The 23,309-nt window shown below is 47.7% G+C and overlaps 16 non-coding genes across 16 annotated transcripts; all 16 read left to right on the top strand.

The window, feature by feature from the left end:
• The first annotated feature begins 548 nt into the window (after window positions 1-548).
• On the top strand, window positions 549-739 carry LOC142693263 (U2 spliceosomal RNA). The gene has a single exon (XR_012861623.1). It is a non-coding gene; the product is annotated as a U2 spliceosomal RNA (small nuclear RNA).
• Window positions 740-2,031: 1,292 nt separating this feature from the next.
• On the top strand, window positions 2,032-2,222 carry LOC142693264 (U2 spliceosomal RNA). The gene has a single exon (XR_012861624.1). It is a non-coding gene; the product is annotated as a U2 spliceosomal RNA (small nuclear RNA).
• A 1,300-nt stretch (window positions 2,223-3,522) lies between these two features.
• LOC142693265 (U2 spliceosomal RNA) lies at window positions 3,523-3,713 on the top strand. Its single transcript, XR_012861625.1, has one exon. It is a non-coding gene; the product is annotated as a U2 spliceosomal RNA (small nuclear RNA).
• A 1,292-nt stretch (window positions 3,714-5,005) lies between these two features.
• LOC142693266 (U2 spliceosomal RNA) lies at window positions 5,006-5,196 on the top strand. Its single transcript, XR_012861626.1, has one exon. It is a non-coding gene; the product is annotated as a U2 spliceosomal RNA (small nuclear RNA).
• A 1,300-nt stretch (window positions 5,197-6,496) lies between these two features.
• Window positions 6,497-6,687, top strand: LOC142693267 (U2 spliceosomal RNA). Its single transcript, XR_012861627.1, has one exon. It is a non-coding gene; the product is annotated as a U2 spliceosomal RNA (small nuclear RNA).
• A 1,296-nt stretch (window positions 6,688-7,983) lies between these two features.
• Window positions 7,984-8,174, top strand: LOC142693388 (U2 spliceosomal RNA). Its single transcript, XR_012861736.1, has one exon. It is a non-coding gene; the product is annotated as a U2 spliceosomal RNA (small nuclear RNA).
• Window positions 8,175-9,478: 1,304 nt separating this feature from the next.
• Window positions 9,479-9,669, top strand: LOC142693270 (U2 spliceosomal RNA). The gene has a single exon (XR_012861629.1). It is a non-coding gene; the product is annotated as a U2 spliceosomal RNA (small nuclear RNA).
• A 1,276-nt stretch (window positions 9,670-10,945) lies between these two features.
• On the top strand, window positions 10,946-11,136 carry LOC142693271 (U2 spliceosomal RNA). Its single transcript, XR_012861630.1, has one exon. It is a non-coding gene; the product is annotated as a U2 spliceosomal RNA (small nuclear RNA).
• A 1,296-nt stretch (window positions 11,137-12,432) lies between these two features.
• LOC142693272 (U2 spliceosomal RNA) lies at window positions 12,433-12,623 on the top strand. Its single transcript, XR_012861631.1, has one exon. It is a non-coding gene; the product is annotated as a U2 spliceosomal RNA (small nuclear RNA).
• Window positions 12,624-13,916: 1,293 nt separating this feature from the next.
• LOC142693273 (U2 spliceosomal RNA) lies at window positions 13,917-14,107 on the top strand. Its single transcript, XR_012861632.1, has one exon. It is a non-coding gene; the product is annotated as a U2 spliceosomal RNA (small nuclear RNA).
• Window positions 14,108-15,388: 1,281 nt separating this feature from the next.
• On the top strand, window positions 15,389-15,579 carry LOC142693274 (U2 spliceosomal RNA). The gene has a single exon (XR_012861633.1). It is a non-coding gene; the product is annotated as a U2 spliceosomal RNA (small nuclear RNA).
• Window positions 15,580-16,867: 1,288 nt separating this feature from the next.
• Window positions 16,868-17,058, top strand: LOC142693275 (U2 spliceosomal RNA). Its single transcript, XR_012861634.1, has one exon. It is a non-coding gene; the product is annotated as a U2 spliceosomal RNA (small nuclear RNA).
• Window positions 17,059-18,354: 1,296 nt separating this feature from the next.
• Window positions 18,355-18,545, top strand: LOC142693276 (U2 spliceosomal RNA). Its single transcript, XR_012861635.1, has one exon. It is a non-coding gene; the product is annotated as a U2 spliceosomal RNA (small nuclear RNA).
• A 1,292-nt stretch (window positions 18,546-19,837) lies between these two features.
• LOC142693277 (U2 spliceosomal RNA) lies at window positions 19,838-20,028 on the top strand. Its single transcript, XR_012861636.1, has one exon. It is a non-coding gene; the product is annotated as a U2 spliceosomal RNA (small nuclear RNA).
• A 1,292-nt stretch (window positions 20,029-21,320) lies between these two features.
• On the top strand, window positions 21,321-21,511 carry LOC142693278 (U2 spliceosomal RNA). Its single transcript, XR_012861637.1, has one exon. It is a non-coding gene; the product is annotated as a U2 spliceosomal RNA (small nuclear RNA).
• A 1,292-nt stretch (window positions 21,512-22,803) lies between these two features.
• On the top strand, window positions 22,804-22,994 carry LOC142693280 (U2 spliceosomal RNA). The gene has a single exon (XR_012861638.1). It is a non-coding gene; the product is annotated as a U2 spliceosomal RNA (small nuclear RNA).
• The last annotated feature ends 315 nt before the right edge of the window (window positions 22,995-23,309 follow it).

The raw sequence follows: 23,309 nt of genomic DNA on the forward strand, positions 1-23,309 counted from the left end.
CTGTTGCAGTGTTGCCCTCTCAGGCAACACTGAGTGACTGACTGAGCCTCACCGTCTTATATAAAGTTCAGACGGAACTTTGCACGTGTCATAGTGGAGCCCTCAGGATTCCAGAGCCAGCTTTCTGACATCATAATGGGGCCTCAGAGATAAAAGCCTGGGCCCAGGCAGTGTTGGTCAGTGCTGCTCAGCAGGCAGCACTGGACTGGACTGGATTACAGCTGATACAAGGTGTGAAGGAACAAGGGGTGGCTGTGGGCATGCACTTGCTGCCGCTGCCAGTGTTTATCTGCATGGCAGCAGGGCATTTGGGCATTGCCAGGAAGGCGTTTTTATGTAGATTCCTCCTCTTTCAGCACTGCATTGTGGTGCAAGCAAAAGAAGCAAATCCTGTCTGGCTTCCTCTCCGGCCTTTATTCACCTCCCGTGTAGCTGTGAGTGTGTGAGCCTGCAGGGCCCCATGGAATTGCCTAGAAGTAGGCTGAATCGCTGCAAGGGCTGAACAGCAGTATCGGGCAGGCTCGGGCAACGCGCGGCCCGTTCGGGTTATCGCTTCTCGGCCTTTTGGCTAAGATCAAGTGTAGTATCTGTTCTTATCAGTTTAATATCTGATACGTCCCCTATCTGGGGACCATATATTAAATGGATTTTTAGAACAGGGAGATGGAAATAGAGCTTGCTCTGTCCACTCCACGCATTGACCTGGTATTGCAGTATTTCCAGGACCGGTGCACCCTTTCCTTATGTGTTGACTAAAAGCAGATTCCAAAAGTGTTTTTTGTCTTTGCTATTGTTTCTGTCTTTCTGAAGGGATCTCCCCTTTTAATCCCATTATTTCAACACCTGTTGGACAATGCATGAGTGATAATGAGCTCATTGATTAAATGCAATTAATGAATAGATTGCCACCTCTTGTTGTGTGTCGTCTGTGTTTCTGTGTTTCCGGCATTTCACATTGGAACACCTCATTCACCTTCCTTGTCTTCTCTCCGCCCTCCCTTTTAGGTAAGTTAAAGAGCTGCACCTGAGCCAGCCACTGATTGATTGATTGATTGATTGATTGATTGATTGATTGATTGATTGATTGATTGATGCAGCACAACAGTCAAATAGTGGAGTGGAGTAGGGGAACAGCAAACAGCCAATAAAGCAGCCCGCCCGCTCGCCTGCCCGCCACAATGGACCTACCTGTGTACACTAGATGGATGTGATGGAATGTACTGTCGTCCCTACATTTCAAGAAGAAGTAAGAATTGCAGTTGCAACAAAGCCTTGCTTGCCTACAAAGAGAGCAGCAATTTGGATTTGTTACTATGTTACCTAGAAGAATAACAAACTGTGCAAGGATGGAGGTTGTAGGAGCAAGGAGAAGTTGTCTGTAAAGTTGGTGGATGCCTATTTTCCATTTTGCAGTCCCTTGTCTCCCTCTTGTGGCCTCCTGGAGGCAACTAGCTGTGCAAAAAAAAGACAGCCTGGCGGCCGGCTGTTGCAGTGTTGCCCTCTCAGGCAACACTGAGTGACTGACTGAGCCTCACCGTCTTATATAAAGTTCAGACGGAACTTTGCACGTGTCATAGTGGAGCCCTCAGGATTCCAGAGCCAGCTTTCTGACATCATAATGGGGCCTCAGAGATAAAAGCCTGGGCCCAGGCAGTGTTGGTCAGTGCTGCTCAGCAGGCAGCACTGGACTGGACTGGATTACAGCTGATACAAGGTGTGAAGGAACAAGGGGTGGCTGTGGGCATGCACTTGCTGCCGCTGCCAGTGTTTATCTGCATGGCAGCAGGGCATTTGGGCGTTGCCAGGAAGGCGTTTTTATGTAGATTCCTCCTCTTTCAGCACTGCATTGTGGTGCAAGCAAAAGAAGCAAATCCTGTCTGGCTTCCTCTCCGGCCTTTATTCACCTCCCGTGTAGCTGTGAGTGTGTGAGCCTGCAGGGCCCCATGGAATTGCCTAGAAGTAGGCTGAATCGCTGCAAGGGCTGAACAGCAGTATCGGGCAGGCTCGGGCAACGCGCGGCCCGTTCGGGTTATCGCTTCTCGGCCTTTTGGCTAAGATCAAGTGTAGTATCTGTTCTTATCAGTTTAATATCTGATACGTCCCCTATCTGGGGACCATATATTAAATGGATTTTTAGAACAGGGAGATGGAAATAGAGCTTGCTCTGTCCACTCCACGCATTGACCTGGTATTGCAGTATTTCCAGGACCGGTGCACCCTTTCCTTATGTGTTGACTAAAAGCAGATTCCAAAAGTGTTTTTTGTCTTTGCTATTGTTTCTGTCTTTCTGAAGGGATCTCCCCTTTTAATCCCATTATTTCAACACCTGTTGGACAATGCATGAGTGATAATGAGCTCATTGATTAAATGCAATTAATGAATAGATTGCCACCTCTTGTTGTGTGTCGTCTGTGTTTCTGTGTTTCCGGCATTTCACATTGGAACACCTCATTCACCTTCCTTGTCTTCTCTCCGCCCTCCCTTTTAGGTAAGTTAAAGAGCTGCACCTGAGCCAGCCACTGATTGATTGATTGATTGATTGATTGATTGATTGATTGATTGATTGATTGATTGATTGATTGATGCAGCACAACAGTCAAATAGTGGAGTGGAGTAGGGGAACAGCAAACAGCCAATAAAGCAGCCCGCCCGCTCGCCTGCCCGCCACAATGGACCTACCTGTGTACACTAGATGGATGTGATGGAATGTACTGTCGTCCCTACATTTCAAGAAGAAGTAAGAATTGCAGTTGCAACAAAGCCTTGCTTGCCTACAAAGAGAGCAGCAATTTGGATTTGTTACTATGTTACCTAGAAGAATAACAAACTGTGCAAGGATGGAGGTTGTAGGAGCAAGGAGAAGTTGTCTGTAAAGTTGGTGGATGCCTATTTTCCATTTTGCAGTCCCTTGTCTCCCTCTTGTGGCCTCCTGGAGGCAACTAGCTGTGCAAAAAAAAGACAGCCTGGCGGCCGGCTGTTGCAGTGTTGCCCTCTCAGGCAACACTGAGTGACTGACTGAGCCTCACCGTCTTATATAAAGTTCAGACGGAACTTTGCACGTGTCATAGTGGAGCCCTCAGGATTCCAGAGCCAGCTTTCTGACATCATAATGGGGCCTCAGAGATAAAAGCCTGGGCCCAGGCAGTGTTGGTCAGTGCTGCTCAGCAGGCAGCACTGGACTGGACTGGATTACAGCTGATACAAGGTGTGAAGGAACAAGGGGTGGCTGTGGGCATGCACTTGCTGCCGCTGCCAGTGTTTATCTGCATGGCAGCAGGGCATTTGGGCGTTGCCAGGAAGGCGTTTTTATGTAGATTCCTCCTCTTTCAGCACTGCATTGTGGTGCAAGCAAAAGAAGCAAATCCTGTCTGGCTTCCTCTCCGGCCTTTATTCACCTCCCGTGTAGCTGTGAGTGTGTGAGCCTGCAGGGCCCCATGGAATTGCCTAGAAGTAGGCTGAATCGCTGCAAGGGCTGAACAGCAGTATCGGGCAGGCTCGGGCAACGCGCGGCCCGTTCGGGTTATCGCTTCTCGGCCTTTTGGCTAAGATCAAGTGTAGTATCTGTTCTTATCAGTTTAATATCTGATACGTCCCCTATCTGGGGACCATATATTAAATGGATTTTTAGAACAGGGAGATGGAAATAGAGCTTGCTCTGTCCACTCCACGCATTGACCTGGTATTGCAGTATTTCCAGGACCGGTGCACCCTTTCCTTATGTGTTGACTAAAAGCAGATTCCAAAAGTGTTTTTTGTCTTTGCTATTGTTTCTGTCTTTCTGAAGGGATCTCCCCTTTTAATCCCATTATTTCAACACCTGTTGGACAATGCATGAGTGATAATGAGCTCATTGATTAAATGCAATTAATGAATAGATTGCCACCTCTTGTTGTGTGTCGTCTGTGTTTCTGTGTTTCCGGCATTTCACATTGGAACACCTCATTCACCTTCCTTGTCTTCTCTCCGCCCTCCCTTTTAGGTAAGTTAAAGAGCTGCACCTGAGCCAGCCACTGATTGATTGATTGATTGATTGATTGATTGATTGATTGATTGATTGATTGATTGATGCAGCACAACAGTCAAATAGTGGAGTGGAGTAGGGGAACAGCAAACAGCCAATAAAGCAGCCCGCCCGCTCGCCTGCCCGCCACAATGGACCTACCTGTGTACACTAGATGGATGTGATGGAATGTACTGTCGTCCCTACATTTCAAGAAGAAGTAAGAATTGCAGTTGCAACAAAGCCTTGCTTGCCTACAAAGAGAGCAGCAATTTGGATTTGTTACTATGTTACCTAGAAGAATAACAAACTGTGCAAGGATGGAGGTTGTAGGAGCAAGGAGAAGTTGTCTGTAAAGTTGGTGGATGCCTATTTTCCATTTTGCAGTCCCTTGTCTCCCTCTTGTGGCCTCCTGGAGGCAACTAGCTGTGCAAAAAAAAGACAGCCTGGCGGCCGGCTGTTGCAGTGTTGCCCTCTCAGGCAACACTGAGTGACTGACTGAGCCTCACCGTCTTATATAAAGTTCAGACGGAACTTTGCACGTGTCATAGTGGAGCCCTCAGGATTCCAGAGCCAGCTTTCTGACATCATAATGGGGCCTCAGAGATAAAAGCCTGGGCCCAGGCAGTGTTGGTCAGTGCTGCTCAGCAGGCAGCACTGGACTGGACTGGATTACAGCTGATACAAGGTGTGAAGGAACAAGGGGTGGCTGTGGGCATGCACTTGCTGCCGCTGCCAGTGTTTATCTGCATGGCAGCAGGGCATTTGGGCGTTGCCAGGAAGGCGTTTTTATGTAGATTCCTCCTCTTTCAGCACTGCATTGTGGTGCAAGCAAAAGAAGCAAATCCTGTCTGGCTTCCTCTCCGGCCTTTATTCACCTCCCGTGTAGCTGTGAGTGTGTGAGCCTGCAGGGCCCCATGGAATTGCCTAGAAGTAGGCTGAATCGCTGCAAGGGCTGAACAGCAGTATCGGGCAGGCTCGGGCAACGCGCGGCCCGTTCGGGTTATCGCTTCTCGGCCTTTTGGCTAAGATCAAGTGTAGTATCTGTTCTTATCAGTTTAATATCTGATACGTCCCCTATCTGGGGACCATATATTAAATGGATTTTTAGAACAGGGAGATGGAAATAGAGCTTGCTCTGTCCACTCCACGCATTGACCTGGTATTGCAGTATTTCCAGGACCGGTGCACCCTTTCCTTATGTGTTGACTAAAAGCAGATTCCAAAAGTGTTTTTTGTCTTTGCTATTGTTTCTGTCTTTCTGAAGGGATCTCCCCTTTTAATCCCATTATTTCAACACCTGTTGGACAATGCATGAGTGATAATGAGCTCATTGATTAAATGCAATTAATGAATAGATTGCCACCTCTTGTTGTGTGTCGTCTGTGTTTCTGTGTTTCCGGCATTTCACATTGGAACACCTCATTCACCTTCCTTGTCTTCTCTCCGCCCTCCCTTTTAGGTAAGTTAAAGAGCTGCACCTGAGCCAGCCACTGATTGATTGATTGATTGATTGATTGATTGATTGATTGATTGATTGATTGATTGATTGATTGATGCAGCACAACAGTCAAATAGTGGAGTGGAGTAGGGGAACAGCAAACAGCCAATAAAGCAGCCCGCCCGCTCGCCTGCCCGCCACAATGGACCTACCTGTGTACACTAGATGGATGTGATGGAATGTACTGTCGTCCCTACATTTCAAGAAGAAGTAAGAATTGCAGTTGCAACAAAGCCTTGCTTGCCTACAAAGAGAGCAGCAATTTGGATTTGTTACTATGTTACCTAGAAGAATAACAAACTGTGCAAGGATGGAGGTTGTAGGAGCAAGGAGAAGTTGTCTGTAAAGTTGGTGGATGCCTATTTTCCATTTTGCAGTCCCTTGTCTCCCTCTTGTGGCCTCCTGGAGGCAACTAGCTGTGCAAAAAAAAGACAGCCTGGCGGCCGGCTGTTGCAGTGTTGCCCTCTCAGGCAACACTGAGTGACTGACTGAGCCTCACCGTCTTATATAAAGTTCAGACGGAACTTTGCACGTGTCATAGTGGAGCCCTCAGGATTCCAGAGCCAGCTTTCTGACATCATAATGGGGCCTCAGAGATAAAAGCCTGGGCCCAGGCAGTGTTGGTCAGTGCTGCTCAGCAGGCAGCACTGGACTGGACTGGATTACAGCTGATACAAGGTGTGAAGGAACAAGGGGTGGCTGTGGGCATGCACTTGCTGCCGCTGCCAGTGTTTATCTGCATGGCAGCAGGGCATTTGGGCGTTGCCAGGAAGGCGTTTTTATGTAGATTCCTCCTCTTTCAGCACTGCATTGTGGTGCAAGCAAAAGAAGCAAATCCTGTCTGGCTTCCTCTCCGGCCTTTATTCACCTCCCGTGTAGCTGTGAGTGTGTGAGCCTGCAGGGCCCCATGGAATTGCCTAGAAGTAGGCTGAATCGCTGCAAGGGCTGAACAGCAGTATCGGGCAGGCTCGGGCAACGCGCGGCCCGTTCGGGTTATCGCTTCTCGGCCTTTTGGCTAAGATCAAGTGTAGTATCTGTTCTTATCAGTTTAATATCTGATACGTCCCCTATCTGGGGACCATATATTAAATGGATTTTTAGAACAGGGAGATGGAAATAGAGCTTGCTCTGTCCACTCCACGCATTGACCTGGTATTGCAGTATTTCCAGGACCGGTGCACCCTTTCCTTATGTGTTGACTAAAAGCAGATTCCAAAAGTGTTTTTTGTCTTTGCTATTGTTTCTGTCTTTCTGAAGGGATCTCCCCTTTTAATCCCATTATTTCAACACCTGTTGGACAATGCATGAGTGATAATGAGCTCATTGATTAAATGCAATTAATGAATAGATTGCCACCTCTTGTTGTGTGTCGTCTGTGTTTCTGTGTTTCCGGCATTTCACATTGGAACACCTCATTCACCTTCCTTGTCTTCTCTCCGCCCTCCCTTTTAGGTAAGTTAAAGAGCTGCACCTGAGCCAGCCACTGATTGATTGATTGATTGATTGATTGATTGATTGATTGATTGATTGATTGATTGATTGATGCAGCACAACAGTCAAATAGTGGAGTGGAGTAGGGGAACAGCAAACAGCCAATAAAGCAGCCCGCCCGCTCGCCTGCCCGCCACAATGGACCTACCTGTGTACACTAGATGGATGTGATGGAATGTACTGTCGTCCCTACATTTCAAGAAGAAGTAAGAATTGCAGTTGCAACAAAGCCTTGCTTGCCTACAAAGAGAGCAGCAATTTGGATTTGTTACTATGTTACCTAGAAGAATAACAAACTGTGCAAGGATGGAGGTTGTAGGAGCAAGGAGAAGTTGTCTGTAAAGTTGGTGGATGCCTATTTTCCATTTTGCAGTCCCTTGTCTCCCTCTTGTGGCCTCCTGGAGGCAACTAGCTGTGCAAAAAAAAGACAGCCTGGCGGCCGGCTGTTGCAGTGTTGCCCTCTCAGGCAACACTGAGTGACTGACTGAGCCTCACCGTCTTATATAAAGTTCAGACGGAACTTTGCACGTGTCATAGTGGAGCCCTCAGGATTCCAGAGCCAGCTTTCTGACATCATAATGGGGCCTCAGAGATAAAAGCCTGGGCCCAGGCAGTGTTGGTCAGTGCTGCTCAGCAGGCAGCACTGGACTGGACTGGATTACAGCTGATACAAGGTGTGAAGGAACAAGGGGTGGCTGTGGGCATGCACTTGCTGCCGCTGCCAGTGTTTATCTGCATGGCAGCAGGGCATTTGGGCGTTGCCAGGAAGGCGTTTTTATGTAGATTCCTCCTCTTTCAGCACTGCATTGTGGTGCAAGCAAAAGAAGCAAATCCTGTCTGGCTTCCTCTCCGGCCTTTATTCACCTCCCGTGTAGCTGTGAGTGTGTGAGCCTGCAGGGCCCCATGGAATTGCCTAGAAGTAGGCTGAATCGCTGCAAGGGCTGAACAGCAGTATCGGGCAGGCTCGGGCAACGCGCGGCCCGTTCGGGTTATCGCTTCTCGGCCTTTTGGCTAAGATCAAGTGTAGTATCTGTTCTTATCAGTTTAATATCTGATACGTCCCCTATCTGGGGACCATATATTAAATGGATTTTTAGAACAGGGAGATGGAAATAGAGCTTGCTCTGTCCACTCCACGCATTGACCTGGTATTGCAGTATTCCCAGGACCGGTGCACCCTTTCCTTATGTGTTGACTAAAAGCAGATTCCAAAAGTGTTTTTTGTCTTTGCTATTGTTTCTGTCTTTCTGAAGGGATCTCCCCTTTTAATCCCATTATTTCAACACCTGTTGGACAATGCATGAGTGATAATGAGCTCATTGATTAAATGCAATTAATGAATAGATTGCCACCTCTTGTTGTGTGTCGTCTGTGTTTCTGTGTTTCCGGCATTTCACATTGGAACACCTCATTCACCTTCCTTGTCTTCTCTCCGCCCTCCCTTTTAGGTAAGTTAAAGAGCTGCACCTGAGCCAGCCACTGATTGATTGATTGATTGATTGATTGATTGATTGATTGATTGATTGATTGATTGATTGATTGATTGATGCAGCACAACAGTCAAATAGTGGAGTGGAGTAGGGGAACAGCAAACAGCCAATAAAGCAGCCCGCCCGCTCGCCTGCCCGCCACAATGGACCTACCTGTGTACACTAGATGGATGTGATGGAATGTACTGTCGTCCCTACATTTCAAGAAGAAGTAAGAATTGCAGTTGCAACAAAGCCTTGCTTGCCTACAAAGAGAGCAGCAATTTGGATTTGTTACTATGTTACCTAGAAGAATAACAAACTGTGCAAGGATGGAGGTTGTAGGAGCAAGGAGAAGTTGTCTGTAAAGTTGGTGGATGCCTATTTTCCATTTTGCACTCCCTTGTCTCCCTCTTGTGGCCTCCTGGAGGCAACTAGCTGTGCAAAAAAAAGACAGCCTGGCGGCCGGCTGTTGCAGTGTTGCCCTCTCAGGCAACACTGAGTGACTGACTGAGCCTCACCATCTTATATAAAGTTCAGACGGAACTTTGCACGTGTCATAGTGGAGCCCTCAGGATTCCAGAGCCAGCTTTCTGACATCATAATGGGGCCTCAGAGATAAAAGCCTGGGCCCAGGCAGTGTTGGTCAGTGCTGCTCAGCAGGCAGCACTGGACTGGACTGGATTACAGCTGATACAAGGTGTGAAGGAACAAGGGGTGGCTGTGGGCATGCACTTGCTGCCGCTGCCAGTGTTTATCTGCATGGCAGCAGGGCATTTGGGCGTTGCCAGGAAGGCATTTTTATGTAGATTCCTCCTCTTTCAGCACTGCATTGTGGTGCAAGCAAAAGAAGCAAATCCTGTCTGGCTTCCTCTCCGGCCTTTATTCACCTCCCGTGTAGCTGTGAGTGTGTGAGCCTGCAGGGCCCCATGGAATTGCCTAGAAGTAGGCTGAATCGCTGCAAGGGCTGAACAGCAGTATCGGGCAGGCTCGGGCAACGCGCGGCCCGTTCGGGTTATCGCTTCTCGGCCTTTTGGCTAAGATCAAGTGTAGTATCTGTTCTTATCAGTTTAATATCTGATACGTCCCCTATCTGGGGACCATATATTAAATGGATTTTTAGAACAGGGAGATGGAAATAGAGCTTGCTCTGTCCACTCCACGCATTGACCTGGTATTGCAGTATTTCCAGGACCGGTGCACCCTTTCCTTATGTGTTGACTAAAAGCAGATTCCAAAAGTGTTTTTTGTCTTTGCTATTGTTTCTGTCTTTCTGAAGGGATCTCCCCTTTTAATCCCATTATTTCAACACCTGTTGGACAATGCATGAGTGATAATGAGCTCATTGATTAAATGCAATTAATGAATAGATTGCCACCTCTTGTTGTGTGTCGTCTGTGTTTCTGTGTTTCCGGCATTTCACATTGGAACACCTCATTCACCTTCCTTGTCTTCTCTCCGCCCTCCCTTTTAGGTAAGTTAAAGAGCTGCACCTGAGCCAGCCACTGATTGATTGATTGATTGATTGATTGATTGATTGATTGATGCAGCACAACAGTCAAATAGTGGAGTGGAGTAGGGGAACAGCAAACAGCCAATAAAGCAGCCCGCCCGCTCGCCTGCCCGCCACAATGGACCTACCTGTGTACACTAGATGGATGTGATGGAATGTACTGTCGTCCCTACATTTCAAGAAGAAGTAAGAATTGCAGTTGCAACAAAGCCTTGCTTGCCTACAAAGAGAGCAGCAATTTGGATTTGTTACTATGTTACCTAGAAGAATAACAAACTGTGCAAGGATGGAGGTTGTAGGAGCAAGGAGAAGTTGTCTGTAAAGTTGGTGGATGCCTATTTTCCATTTTGCAGTCCCTTGTCTCCCTCTTGTGGCCTCCTGGAGGCAACTAGCTGTGCAAAAAAAAGACAGCCTGGCGGCCGGCTGTTGCAGTGTTGCCCTCTCAGGCAACACTGAGTGACTGACTGAGCCTCACCGTCTTATATAAAGTTCAGACGGAACTTTGCACGTGTCATAGTGGAGCCCTCAGGATTCCAGAGCCAGCTTTCTGACATCATAATGGGGCCTCAGAGATAAAAGCCTGGGCCCAGGCAGTGTTGGTCAGTGCTGCTCAGCAGGCAGCACTGGACTGGACTGGATTACAGCTGATACAAGGTGTGAAGGAACAAGGGGTGGCTGTGGGCATGCACTTGCTGCCGCTGCCAGTGTTTATCTGCATGGCAGCAGGGCATTTGGGCGTTGCCAGGAAGGCGTTTTTATGTAGATTCCTCCTCTTTCAGCACTGCATTGTGGTGCAAGCAAAAGAAGCAAATCCTGTCTGGCTTCCTCTCCGGCCTTTATTCACCTCCCGTGTAGCTGTGAGTGTGTGAGCCTGCAGGGCCCCATGGAATTGCCTAGAAGTAGGCTGAATCGCTGCAAGGGCTGAACAGCAGTATCGGGCAGGCTCGGGCAACGCGCGGCCCGTTCGGGTTATCGCTTCTCGGCCTTTTGGCTAAGATCAAGTGTAGTATCTGTTCTTATCAGTTTAATATCTGATACGTCCCCTATCTGGGGACCATATATTAAATGGATTTTTAGAACAGGGAGATGGAAATAGAGCTTGCTCTGTCCACTCCACGCATTGACCTGGTATTGCAGTATTTCCAGGACCGGTGCACCCTTTCCTTATGTGTTGACTAAAAGCAGATTCCAAAAGTGTTTTTTGTCTTTGCTATTGTTTCTGTCTTTCTGAAGGGATCTCCCCTTTTAATCCCATTATTTCAACACCTGTTGGACAATGCATGAGTGATAATGAGCTCATTGATTAAATGCAATTAATGAATAGATTGCCACCTCTTGTTGTGTGTCGTCTGTGTTTCTGTGTTTCCGGCATTTCACATTGGAACACCTCATTCACCTTCCTTGTCTTCTCTCCGCCCTCCCTTTTAGGTAAGTTAAAGAGCTGCACCTGAGCCAGCCACTGATTGATTGATTGATTGATTGATTGATTGATTGATTGATTGATTGATTGATTGATTGATGCAGCACAACAGTCAAATAGTGGAGTGGAGTAGGGGAACAGCAAACAGCCAATAAAGCAGCCCGCCCGCTCGCCTGCCCGCCACAATGGACCTACCTGTGTACACTAGATGGATGTGATGGAATGTACTGTCGTCCCTACATTTCAAGAAGAAGTAAGAATTGCAGTTGCAACAAAGCCTTGCTTGCCTACAAAGAGAGCAGCAATTTGGATTTGTTACTATGTTACCTAGAAGAATAACAAACTGTGCAAGGATGGAGGTTGTAGGAGCAAGGAGAAGTTGTCTGTAAAGTTGGTGGATGCCTATTTTCCATTTTGCAGTCCCTTGTCTCCCTCTTGTGGCCTCCTGGAGGCAACTAGCTGTGCAAAAAAAAGACAGCCTGGCGGCCGGCTGTTGCAGTGTTGCCCTCTCAGGCAACACTGAGTGACTGACTGAGCCTCACCGTCTTATATAAAGTTCAGACGGAACTTTGCACGTGTCATAGTGGAGCCCTCAGGATTCCAGAGCCAGCTTTCTGACATCATAATGGGGCCTCAGAGATAAAAGCCTGGGCCCAGGCAGTGTTGGTCAGTGCTGCTCAGCAGGCAGCACTGGACTGGACTGGATTACAGCTGATACAAGGTGTGAAGGAACAAGGGGTGGCTGTGGGCATGCACTTGCTGCCGCTGCCAGTGTTTATCTGCATGGCAGCAGGGCATTTGGGCGTTGCCAGGAAGGCGTTTTTATGTAGATTCCTCCTCTTTCAGCACTGCATTGTGGTGCAAGCAAAAGAAGCAAATCCTGTCTGGCTTCCTCTCCGGCCTTTATTCACCTCCCGTGTAGCTGTGAGTGTGTGAGCCTGCAGGGCCCCATGGAATTGCCTAGAAGTAGGCTGAATCGCTGCAAGGGCTGAACAGCAGTATCGGGCAGGCTCGGGCAACGCGCGGCCCGTTCGGGTTATCGCTTCTCGGCCTTTTGGCTAAGATCAAGTGTAGTATCTGTTCTTATCAGTTTAATATCTGATACGTCCCCTATCTGGGGACCATATATTAAATGGATTTTTAGAACAGGGAGATGGAAATAGAGCTTGCTCTGTCCACTCCACGCATTGACCTGGTATTGCAGTATTTCCAGGACCGGTGCACCCTTTCCTTATGTGTTGACTAAAAGCAGATTCCAAAAGTGTTTTTTGTCTTTGCTATTGTTTCTGTCTTTCTGAAGGGATCTCCCCTTTTAATCCCATTATTTCAACACCTGTTGGACAATGCATGAGTGATAATGAGCTCATTGATTAAATGCAATTAATGAATAGATTGCCACCTCTTGTTGTGTGTCGTCTGTGTTTCTGTGTTTCCGGCATTTCACATTGGAACACCTCATTCACCTTCCTTGTCTTCTCTCCGCCCTCCCTTTTAGGTAAGTTAAAGAGCTGCACCTGAGCCAGCCACTTGATTGATTGATTGATTGATTGATTGATTGATTGATTGATTGATTGATTGATTGATGCAGCACAACAGTCAAATAGTGGAGTGGAGTAGGGGAACAGCAAACAGCCAATAAAGCAGCCCGCCCGCTCGCCTGCCCGCCACAATGGACCTACCTGTGTACACTAGATGGATGTGATGGAATGTACTGTCGTCCCTACATTTCAAGAAGAAGTAAGAATTGCAGTTGCAACAAAGCCTTGCTTGCCTACAAAGAGAGCAGCAATTTGGATTTGTTACTATGTTACCTAGAAGAATAACAAACTGTGCAAGGATGGAGGTTGTAGGAGCAAGGAGAAGTTGTCTGTAAAGTTGGTGGATGCCTATTTTCCATTTTGCAGTCCCTTGTCTCCCTCTTGTGGCCTCCTGGAGGCAACTAGCTGTGCAAAAAAAAGACAGCCTGGCGGCCGGCTGTTGCAGTGTTGCCCTCTCAGGCAACACTGAGTGACTGACTGAGCCTCACCGTCTTATATAAAGTTCAGACGGAACTTTGCACGTGTCATAGTGGAGCCCTCAGGATTCCAGAGCCAGCTTTCTGACATCATAATGGGGCCTCAGAGATAAAAGCCTGGGCCCAGGCAGTGTTGGTCAGTGCTGCTCAGCAGGCAGCACTGGACTGGACTGGATTACAGCTGATACAAGGTGTGAAGGAACAAGGGGTGGCTGTGGGCATGCACTTGCTGCCGCTGCCAGTGTTTATCTGCATGGCAGCAGGGCATTTGGGCATTGCCAGGAAGGCGTTTTTATGTAGATTCCTCCTCTTTCAGCACTGCATTGTGGTGCAAGCAAAAGAAGCAAATCCTGTCTGGCTTCCTCTCCGGCCTTTATTCACCTCCCGTGTAGCTGTGAGTGTGTGAGCCTGCAGGGCCCCATGGAATTGCCTAGAAGTAGGCTGAATCGCTGCAAGGGCTGAACAGCAGTATCGGGCAGGCTCGGGCAACGCGCGGCCCGTTCGGGTTATCGCTTCTCGGCCTTTTGGCTAAGATCAAGTGTAGTATCTGTTCTTATCAGTTTAATATCTGATACGTCCCCTATCTGGGGACCATATATTAAATGGATTTTTAGAACAGGGAGATGGAAATAGAGCTTGCTCTGTCCACTCCACGCATTGACCTGGTATTGCAGTATTTCCAGGACCGGTGCACCCTTTCCTTATGTGTTGACTAAAAGCAGATTCCAAAAGTGTTTTTTGTCTTTGCTATTGTTTCTGTCTTTCTGAAGGGATCTCCCCTTTTAATCCCATTATTTCAACACCTGTTGGACAATGCATGAGTGATAATGAGCTCATTGATTAAATGCAATTAATGAATAGATTGCCACCTCTTGTTGTGTGTCGTCTGTGTTTCTGTGTTTCCGGCATTTCACATTGGAACACCTCATTCACCTTCCTTGTCTTCTCTCCGCCCTCCCTTTTAGGTAAGTTAAAGAGCTGCACCTGAGCCAGCCACTGATTGATTGATTGATTGATTGATTGATTGATTGATTGATTGATTGCAGCACAACAGTCAAATAGTGGAGTGGAGTAGGGGAACAGCAAACAGCCAATAAAGCAGCCCGCCCGCTCGCCTGCCCGCCACAATGGACCTACCTGTGTACACTAGATGGATGTGATGGAATGTACTGTCGTCCCTACATTTCAAGAAGAAGTAAGAATTGCAGTTGCAACAAAGCCTTGCTTGCCTACAAAGAGAGCAGCAATTTGGATTTGTTACTATGTTACCTAGAAGAATAACAAACTGTGCAAGGATGGAGGTTGTAGGAGCAAGGAGAAGTTGTCTGTAAAGTTGGTGGATGCCTATTTTCCATTTTGCAGTCCCTTGTCTCCCTCTTGTGGCCTCCTGGAGGCAACTAGCTGTGCAAAAAAAAGACAGCCTGGCGGCCGGCTGTTGCAGTGTTGCCCTCTCAGGCAACACTGAGTGACTGACTGAGCCTCACCGTCTTATATAAAGTTCAGACGGAACTTTGCACGTGTCATAGTGGAGCCCTCAGGATTCCAGAGCCAGCTTTCTGACATCATAATGGGGCCTCAGAGATAAAAGCCTGGGCCCAGGCAGTGTTGGTCAGTGCTGCTCAGCAGGCAGCACTGGACTGGACTGGATTACAGCTGATACAAGGTGTGAAGGAACAAGGGGTGGCTGTGGGCATGCACTTGCTGCCGCTGCCAGTGTTTATCTGCATGGCAGCAGGGCATTTGGGCGTTGCCAGGAAGGCGTTTTTATGTAGATTCCTCCTCTTTCAGCACTGCATTGTGGTGCAAGCAAAAGAAGCAAATCCTGTCTGGCTTCCTCTCCGGCCTTTATTCACCTCCCGTGTAGCTGTGAGTGTGTGAGCCTGCAGGGCCCCATGGAATTGCCTAGAAGTAGGCTGAATCGCTGCAAGGGCTGAACAGCAGTATCGGGCAGGCTCGGGCAACGCGCGGCCCGTTCGGGTTATCGCTTCTCGGCCTTTTGGCTAAGATCAAGTGTAGTATCTGTTCTTATCAGTTTAATATCTGATACGTCCCCTATCTGGGGACCATATATTAAATGGATTTTTAGAACAGGGAGATGGAAATAGAGCTTGCTCTGTCCACTCCACGCATTGACCTGGTATTGCAGTATTTCCAGGACCGGTGCACCCTTTCCTTATGTGTTGACTAAAAGCAGATTCCAAAAGTGTTTTTTGTCTTTGCTATTGTTTCTGTCTTTCTGAAGGGATCTCCCCTTTTAATCCCATTATTTCAACACCTGTTGGACAATGCATGAGTGATAATGAGCTCATTGATTAAATGCAATTAATGAATAGATTGCCACCTCTTGTTGTGTGTCGTCTGTGTTTCTGTGTTTCCGGCATTTCACATTGGAACACCTCATTCACCTTCCTTGTCTTCTCTCCGCCCTCCCTTTTAGGTAAGTTAAAGAGCTGCACCTGAGCCAGCCACTGATTGATTGATTGATTGATTGATTGATTGATTGATTGATTGATTGATTGATGCAGCACAACAGTCAAATAGTGGAGTGGAGTAGGGGAACAGCAAACAGCCAATAAAGCAGCCCGCCCGCTCGCCTGCCCGCCACAATGGACCTACCTGTGTACACTAGATGGATGTGATGGAATGTACTGTCGTCCCTACATTTCAAGAAGAAGTAAGAATTGCAGTTGCAACAAAGCCTTGCTTGCCTACAAAGAGAGCAGCAATTTGGATTTGTTACTATGTTACCTAGAAGAATAACAAACTGTGCAAGGATGGAGGTTGTAGGAGCAAGGAGAAGTTGTCTGTAAAGTTGGTGGATGCCTATTTTCCATTTTGCAGTCCCTTGTCTCCCTCTTGTGGCCTCCTGGAGGCAACTAGCTGTGCAAAAAAAAGACAGCCTGGCGGCCGGCTGTTGCAGTGTTGCCCTCTCAGGCAACACTGAGTGACTGACTGAGCCTCACCGTCTTATATAAAGTTCAGACGGAACTTTGCACGTGTCATAGTGGAGCCCTCAGGATTCCAGAGCCAGCTTTCTGACATCATAATGGGGCCTCAGAGATAAAAGCCTGGGCCCAGGCAGTGTTGGTCAGTGCTGCTCAGCAGGCAGCACTGGACTGGACTGGATTACAGCTGATACAAGGTGTGAAGGAACAAGGGGTGGCTGTGGGCATGCACTTGCTGCCGCTGCCAGTGTTTATCTGCATGGCAGCAGGGCATTTGGGCGTTGCCAGGAAGGCGTTTTTATGTAGATTCCTCCTCTTTCAGCACTGCATTGTGGTGCAAGCAAAAGAAGCAAATCCTGTCTGGCTTCCTCTCCGGCCTTTATTCACCTCCCGTGTAGCTGTGAGTGTGTGAGCCTGCAGGGCCCCATGGAATTGCCTAGAAGTAGGCTGAATCGCTGCAAGGGCTGAACAGCAGTATCGGGCAGGCTCGGGCAACGCGCGGCCCGTTCGGGTTATCGCTTCTCGGCCTTTTGGCTAAGATCAAGTGTAGTATCTGTTCTTATCAGTTTAATATCTGATACGTCCCCTATCTGGGGACCATATATTAAATGGATTTTTAGAACAGGGAGATGGAAATAGAGCTTGCTCTGTCCACTCCACGCATTGACCTGGTATTGCAGTATTTCCAGGACCGGTGCACCCTTTCCTTATGTGTTGACTAAAAGCAGATTCCAAAAGTGTTTTTTGTCTTTGCTATTGTTTCTGTCTTTCTGAAGGGATCTCCCCTTTTAATCCCATTATTTCAACACCTGTTGGACAATGCATGAGTGATAATGAGCTCATTGATTAAATGCAATTAATGAATAGATTGCCACCTCTTGTTGTGTGTCGTCTGTGTTTCTGTGTTTCCGGCATTTCACATTGGAACACCTCATTCACCTTCCTTGTCTTCTCTCCGCCCTCCCTTTTAGGTAAGTTAAAGAGCTGCACCTGAGCCAGCCACTGATTGATTGATTGATTGATTGATTGATTGATTGATTGATTGATTGATTGATTGATTGATGCAGCACAACAGTCAAATAGTGGAGTGGAGTAGGGGAACAGCAAACAGCCAATAAAGCAGCCCGCCCGCTCGCCTGCCCGCCACAATGGACCTACCTGTGTACACTAGATGGATGTGATGGAATGTACTGTCGTCCCTACATTTCAAGAAGAAGTAAGAATTGCAGTTGCAACAAAGCCTTGCTTGCCTACAAAGAGAGCAGCAATTTGGATTTGTTACTATGTTACCTAGAAGAATAACAAACTGTGCAAGGATGGAGGTTGTAGGAGCAAGGAGAAGTTGTCTGTAAAGTTGGTGGATGCCTATTTTCCATTTTGCAGTCCCTTGTCTCCCTCTTGTGGCCTCCTGGAGGCAACTAGCTGTGCAAAAAAAAGACAGCCTGGCGGCCGGCTGTTGCAGTGTTGCCCTCTCAGGCAACACTGAGTGACTGACTGAGCCTCACCGTCTTATATAAAGTTCAGACGGAACTTTGCACGTGTCATAGTGGAGCCCTCAGGATTCCAGAGCCAGCTTTCTGACATCATAATGGGGCCTCAGAGATAAAAGCCTGGGCCCAGGCAGTGTTGGTCAGTGCTGCTCAGCAGGCAGCACTGGACTGGACTGGATTACAGCTGATACAAGGTGTGAAGGAACAAGGGGTGGCTGTGGGCATGCACTTGCTGCCGCTGCCAGTGTTTATCTGCATGGCAGCAGGGCATTTGGGCGTTGCCAGGAAGGCGTTTTTATGTAGATTCCTCCTCTTTCAGCACTGCATTGTGGTGCAAGCAAAAGAAGCAAATCCTGTCTGGCTTCCTCTCCGGCCTTTATTCACCTCCCGTGTAGCTGTGAGTGTGTGAGCCTGCAGGGCCCCATGGAATTGCCTAGAAGTAGGCTGAATCGCTGCAAGGGCTGAACAGCAGTATCGGGCAGGCTCGGGCAACGCGCGGCCCGTTCGGGTTATCGCTTCTCGGCCTTTTGGCTAAGATCAAGTGTAGTATCTGTTCTTATCAGTTTAATATCTGATACGTCCCCTATCTGGGGACCATATATTAAATGGATTTTTAGAACAGGGAGATGGAAATAGAGCTTGCTCTGTCCACTCCACGCATTGACCTGGTATTGCAGTATTTCCAGGACCGGTGCACCCTTTCCTTATGTGTTGACTAAAAGCAGATTCCAAAAGTGTTTTTTGTCTTTGCTATTGTTTCTGTCTTTCTGAAGGGATCTCCCCTTTTAATCCCATTATTTCAACACCTGTTGGACAATGCATGAGTGATAATGAGCTCATTGATTAAATGCAATTAATGAATAGATTGCCACCTCTTGTTGTGTGTCGTCTGTGTTTCTGTGTTTCCGGCATTTCACATTGGAACACCTCATTCACCTTCCTTGTCTTCTCTCCGCCCTCCCTTTTAGGTAAGTTAAAGAGCTGCACCTGAGCCAGCCACTGATTGATTGATTGATTGATTGATTGATTGATTGATTGATTGATTGATTGATTGATGCAGCACAACAGTCAAATAGTGGAGTGGAGTAGGGGAACAGCAAACAGCCAATAAAGCAGCCCGCCCGCTCGCCTGCCCGCCACAATGGACCTACCTGTGTACACTAGATGGATGTGATGGAATGTACTGTCGTCCCTACATTTCAAGAAGAAGTAAGAATTGCAGTTGCAACAAAGCCTTGCTTGCCTACAAAGAGAGCAGCAATTTGGATTTGTTACTATGTTACCTAGAAGAATAACAAACTGTGCAAGGATGGAGGTTGTAGGAGCAAGGAGAAGTTGTCTGTAAAGTTGGTGGATGCCTATTTTCCATTTTGCAGTCCCTTGTCTCCCTCTTGTGGCCTCCTGGAGGCAACTAGCTGTGCAAAAAAAAGACAGCCTGGCGGCCGGCTGTTGCAGTGTTGCCCTCTCAGGCAACACTGAGTGACTGACTGAGCCTCACCGTCTTATATAAAGTTCAGACGGAACTTTGCACGTGTCATAGTGGAGCCCTCAGGATTCCAGAGCCAGCTTTCTGACATCATAATGGGGCCTCAGAGATAAAAGCCTGGGCCCAGGCAGTGTTGGTCAGTGCTGCTCAGCAGGCAGCACTGGACTGGACTGGATTACAGCTGATACAAGGTGTGAAGGAACAAGGGGTGGCTGTGGGCATGCACTTGCTGCCGCTGCCAGTGTTTATCTGCATGGCAGCAGGGCATTTGGGCGTTGCCAGGAAGGCGTTTTTATGTAGATTCCTCCTCTTTCAGCACTGCATTGTGGTGCAAGCAAAAGAAGCAAATCCTGTCTGGCTTCCTCTCCGGCCTTTATTCACCTCCCGTGTAGCTGTGAGTGTGTGAGCCTGCAGGGCCCCATGGAATTGCCTAGAAGTAGGCTGAATCGCTGCAAGGGCTGAACAGCAGTATCGGGCAGGCTCGGGCAACGCGCGGCCCGTTCGGGTTATCGCTTCTCGGCCTTTTGGCTAAGATCAAGTGTAGTATCTGTTCTTATCAGTTTAATATCTGATACGTCCCCTATCTGGGGACCATATATTAAATGGATTTTTAGAACAGGGAGATGGAAATAGAGCTTGCTCTGTCCACTCCACGCATTGACCTGGTATTGCAGTATTTCCAGGACCGGTGCACCCTTTCCTTATGTGTTGACTAAAAGCAGATTCCAAAAGTGTTTTTTGTCTTTGCTATTGTTTCTGTCTTTCTGAAGGGATCTCCCCTTTTAATCCCATTATTTCAACACCTGTTGGACAATGCATGAGTGATAATGAGCTCATTGATTAAATGCAATTAATGAATAGATTGCCACCTCTTGTTGTGTGTCGTCTGTGTTTCTGTGTTTCCGGCATTTCACATTGGAACACCTCATTCACCTTCCTTGTCTTCTCTCCGCCCTCCCTTTTAGGTAAGTTAAAGAGCTGCACCTGAGCCAGCCACTGATTGATTGATTGATTGATTGATTGATTGATTGATTGATTGATTGATTGATTGATGCAGCACAACAGTCAAATAGTGGAGTGGAGTAGGGGAACAGCAAACAGCCAATAAAGCAGCCCGCCCGCTCGCCTGCCCGCCACAATGGACCTACCTGTGTACACTAGATGGATGTGATGGAATGTACTGTCGTCCCTACATTTCAAGAAGAAGTAAGAATTGCAGTTGCAACAAAGCCTTGCTTGCCTACAAAGAGAGCAGCAATTTGGATTTGTTACTATGTTACCTAGAAGAATAACAAACTGTGCAAGGATGGAGGTTGTAGGAGCAAGGAGAAGTTGTCTGTAAAGTTGGTGGATGCCTATTTTCCATTTTGCAGTCCCTTGTCTCCCTCTTGTGGCCTCCTGGAGGCAACTAGCTGTGCAAAAAAAAGACAGCCTGGCGGCCGGCTGTTGCAGTGTTGCCCTCTCAGGCAACACTGAGTGACTGACTGAGCCTCACCGTCTTATATAAAGTTCAGACGGAACTTTGCACGTGTCATAGTGGAGCCCTCAGGATTCCAGAGCCAGCTTTCTGACATCATAATGGGGCCTCAGAGATAAAAGCCTGGGCCCAGGCAGTGTTGGTCAGTGCTGCTCAGCAGGCAGCACTGGACTGGACTGGATTACAGCTGATACAAGGTGTGAAGGAACAAGGGGTGGCTGTGGGCATGCACTTGCTGCCGCTGCCAGTGTTTATCTGCATGGCAGCAGGGCATTTGGGCGTTGCCAGGAAGGCGTTTTTATGTAGATTCCTCCTCTTTCAGCACTGCATTGTGGTGCAAGCAAAAGAAGCAAATCCTGTCTGGCTTCCTCTCCGGCCTTTATTCACCTCCCGTGTAGCTGTGAGTGTGTGAGCCTGCAGGGCCCCATGGAATTGCCTAGAAGTAGGCTGAATCGCTGCAAGGGCTGAACAGCAGTATCGGGCAGGCTCGGGCAACGCGCGGCCCGTTCGGGTTATCGCTTCTCGGCCTTTTGGCTAAGATCAAGTGTAGTATCTGTTCTTATCAGTTTAATATCTGATACGTCCCCTATCTGGGGACCATATATTAAATGGATTTTTAGAACAGGGAGATGGAAATAGAGCTTGCTCTGTCCACTCCACGCATTGACCTGGTATTGCAGTATTTCCAGGACCGGTGCACCCTTTCCTTATGTGTTGACTAAAAGCAGATTCCAAAAGTGTTTTTTGTCTTTGCTATTGTTTCTGTCTTTCTGAAGGGATCTCCCCTTTTAATCCCATTATTTCAACACCTGTTGGACAATGCATGAGTGATAATGAGCTCATTGATTAAATGCAATTAATGAATAGATTGCCACCTCTTGTTGTGTGTCGTCTGTGTTTCTGTGTTTCCGGCATTTCACATTGGAACACCTCATTCACCTTCCTTGTCTTCTCTCCGCCCTCCCTTTTAGGTAAGTTAAAGAGCTGCACCTGAGCCAGCCACTGATTGATTGATTGATTGATTGATTGATTGATTGATTGATTGATTGATTGATTGATGCAGCACAACAGTCAAATAGTGGAGTGGAGTAGGGGAACAGCAAACAGCCAATAAAGCAGCCCGCCCGCTCGCCTGCCCGCCACAATGGACCTACCTGTGTACACTAGATGGATGTGATGGAATGTACTGTCGTCCCTACATTTCAAGAAGAAGTAAGAATTGCAGTTGCAACAAAGCCTTGCTTGCCTACAAAGAGAGCAGCAATTTGGATTTGTTACTATGTTACCTAGAAGAATAACAAACTGTGCAAGGATGGAGGTTGTAGGAGCAAGGAGAAGTTGTCTGTAAAGTTGGTGGATGCCTATTTTCCATTTTGCAGTCCCTTGTCTCCCTCTTGTGGCCTCCTGGAGGCAACTAGCTGTGCAAAAAAAAGACAGCCTGGCGGCCGGCTGTTGCAGTGTTGCCCTCTCAGGCAACACTGAGTGACTGACTGAGCCTCACCGTCTTATATAAAGTTCAGACGGAACTTTGCACGTGTCATAGTGGAGCCCTCAGGATTCCAGAGCCAGCTTTCTGACATCATAATGGGGCCTCAGAGATAAAAGCCTGGGCCCAGGCAGTGTTGGTCAGTGCTGCTCAGCAGGCAGCACTGGACTGGACTGGATTACAGCTGATACAAGGTGTGAAGGAACAAGGGGTGGCTGTGGGCATGCACTTGCTGCCGCTGCCAGTGTTTATCTGCATGGCAGCAGGGCATTTGGGCGTTGCCAGGAAGGCGTTTTTATGTAGATTCCTCCTCTTTCAGCACTGCATTGTGGTGCAAGCAAAAGAAGCAAATCCTGTCTGGCTTCCTCTCCGGCCTTTATTCACCTCCCGTGTAGCTGTGAGTGTGTGAGCCTGCAGGGCCCCATGCAATTGCCTAGAAGTAGGCTGAATCGCTGCAAGGGCTGAACAGCAGTATCGGGCAGGCTCGGGCAACGCGCGGCCCGTTCGGGTTATCGCTTCTCGGCCTTTTGGCTAAGATCAAGTGTAGTATCTGTTCTTATCAGTTTAATATCTGATACGTCCCCTATCTGGGGACCATATATTAAATGGATTTTTAGAACAGGGAGATGGAAATAGAGCTTGCTCTGTCCACTCCACGCATTGACCTGGTATTGCAGTATTTCCAGGACCGGTGCACCCTTTCCTTATGTGTTGACTAAAAGCAGATTCCAAAAGTGTTTTTTGTCTTTGCTATTGTTTCTGTCTTTCTGAAGGGATCTCCCCTTTTAATCCCATTATTTCAACACCTGTTGGACAATGCATGAGTGATAATGAGCTCATTGATTAAATGCAATTAATGAATAGATTGCCACCTCTTGTTGTGTGTCGTCTGTGTTTCTGTGTTTCCGGCATTTCACATTGGAACACCTCATTCACCTTCCTTGTCTTCTCTCCGCCCTCCCTTTTAGGTAAGTTAAAGAGCTGCACCTGAGCCAGCCACTGATTGATTGATTGATT

The sequence above is a fragment of the Rhinoderma darwinii genome, assembly GCF_050947455.1.
Source record: "Rhinoderma darwinii isolate aRhiDar2 chromosome 5 unlocalized genomic scaffold, aRhiDar2.hap1 SUPER_5_unloc_42, whole genome shotgun sequence".
In the NCBI taxonomy this organism is placed as follows: Eukaryota; Metazoa; Chordata; class Amphibia; order Anura; family Rhinodermatidae; genus Rhinoderma; species Rhinoderma darwinii.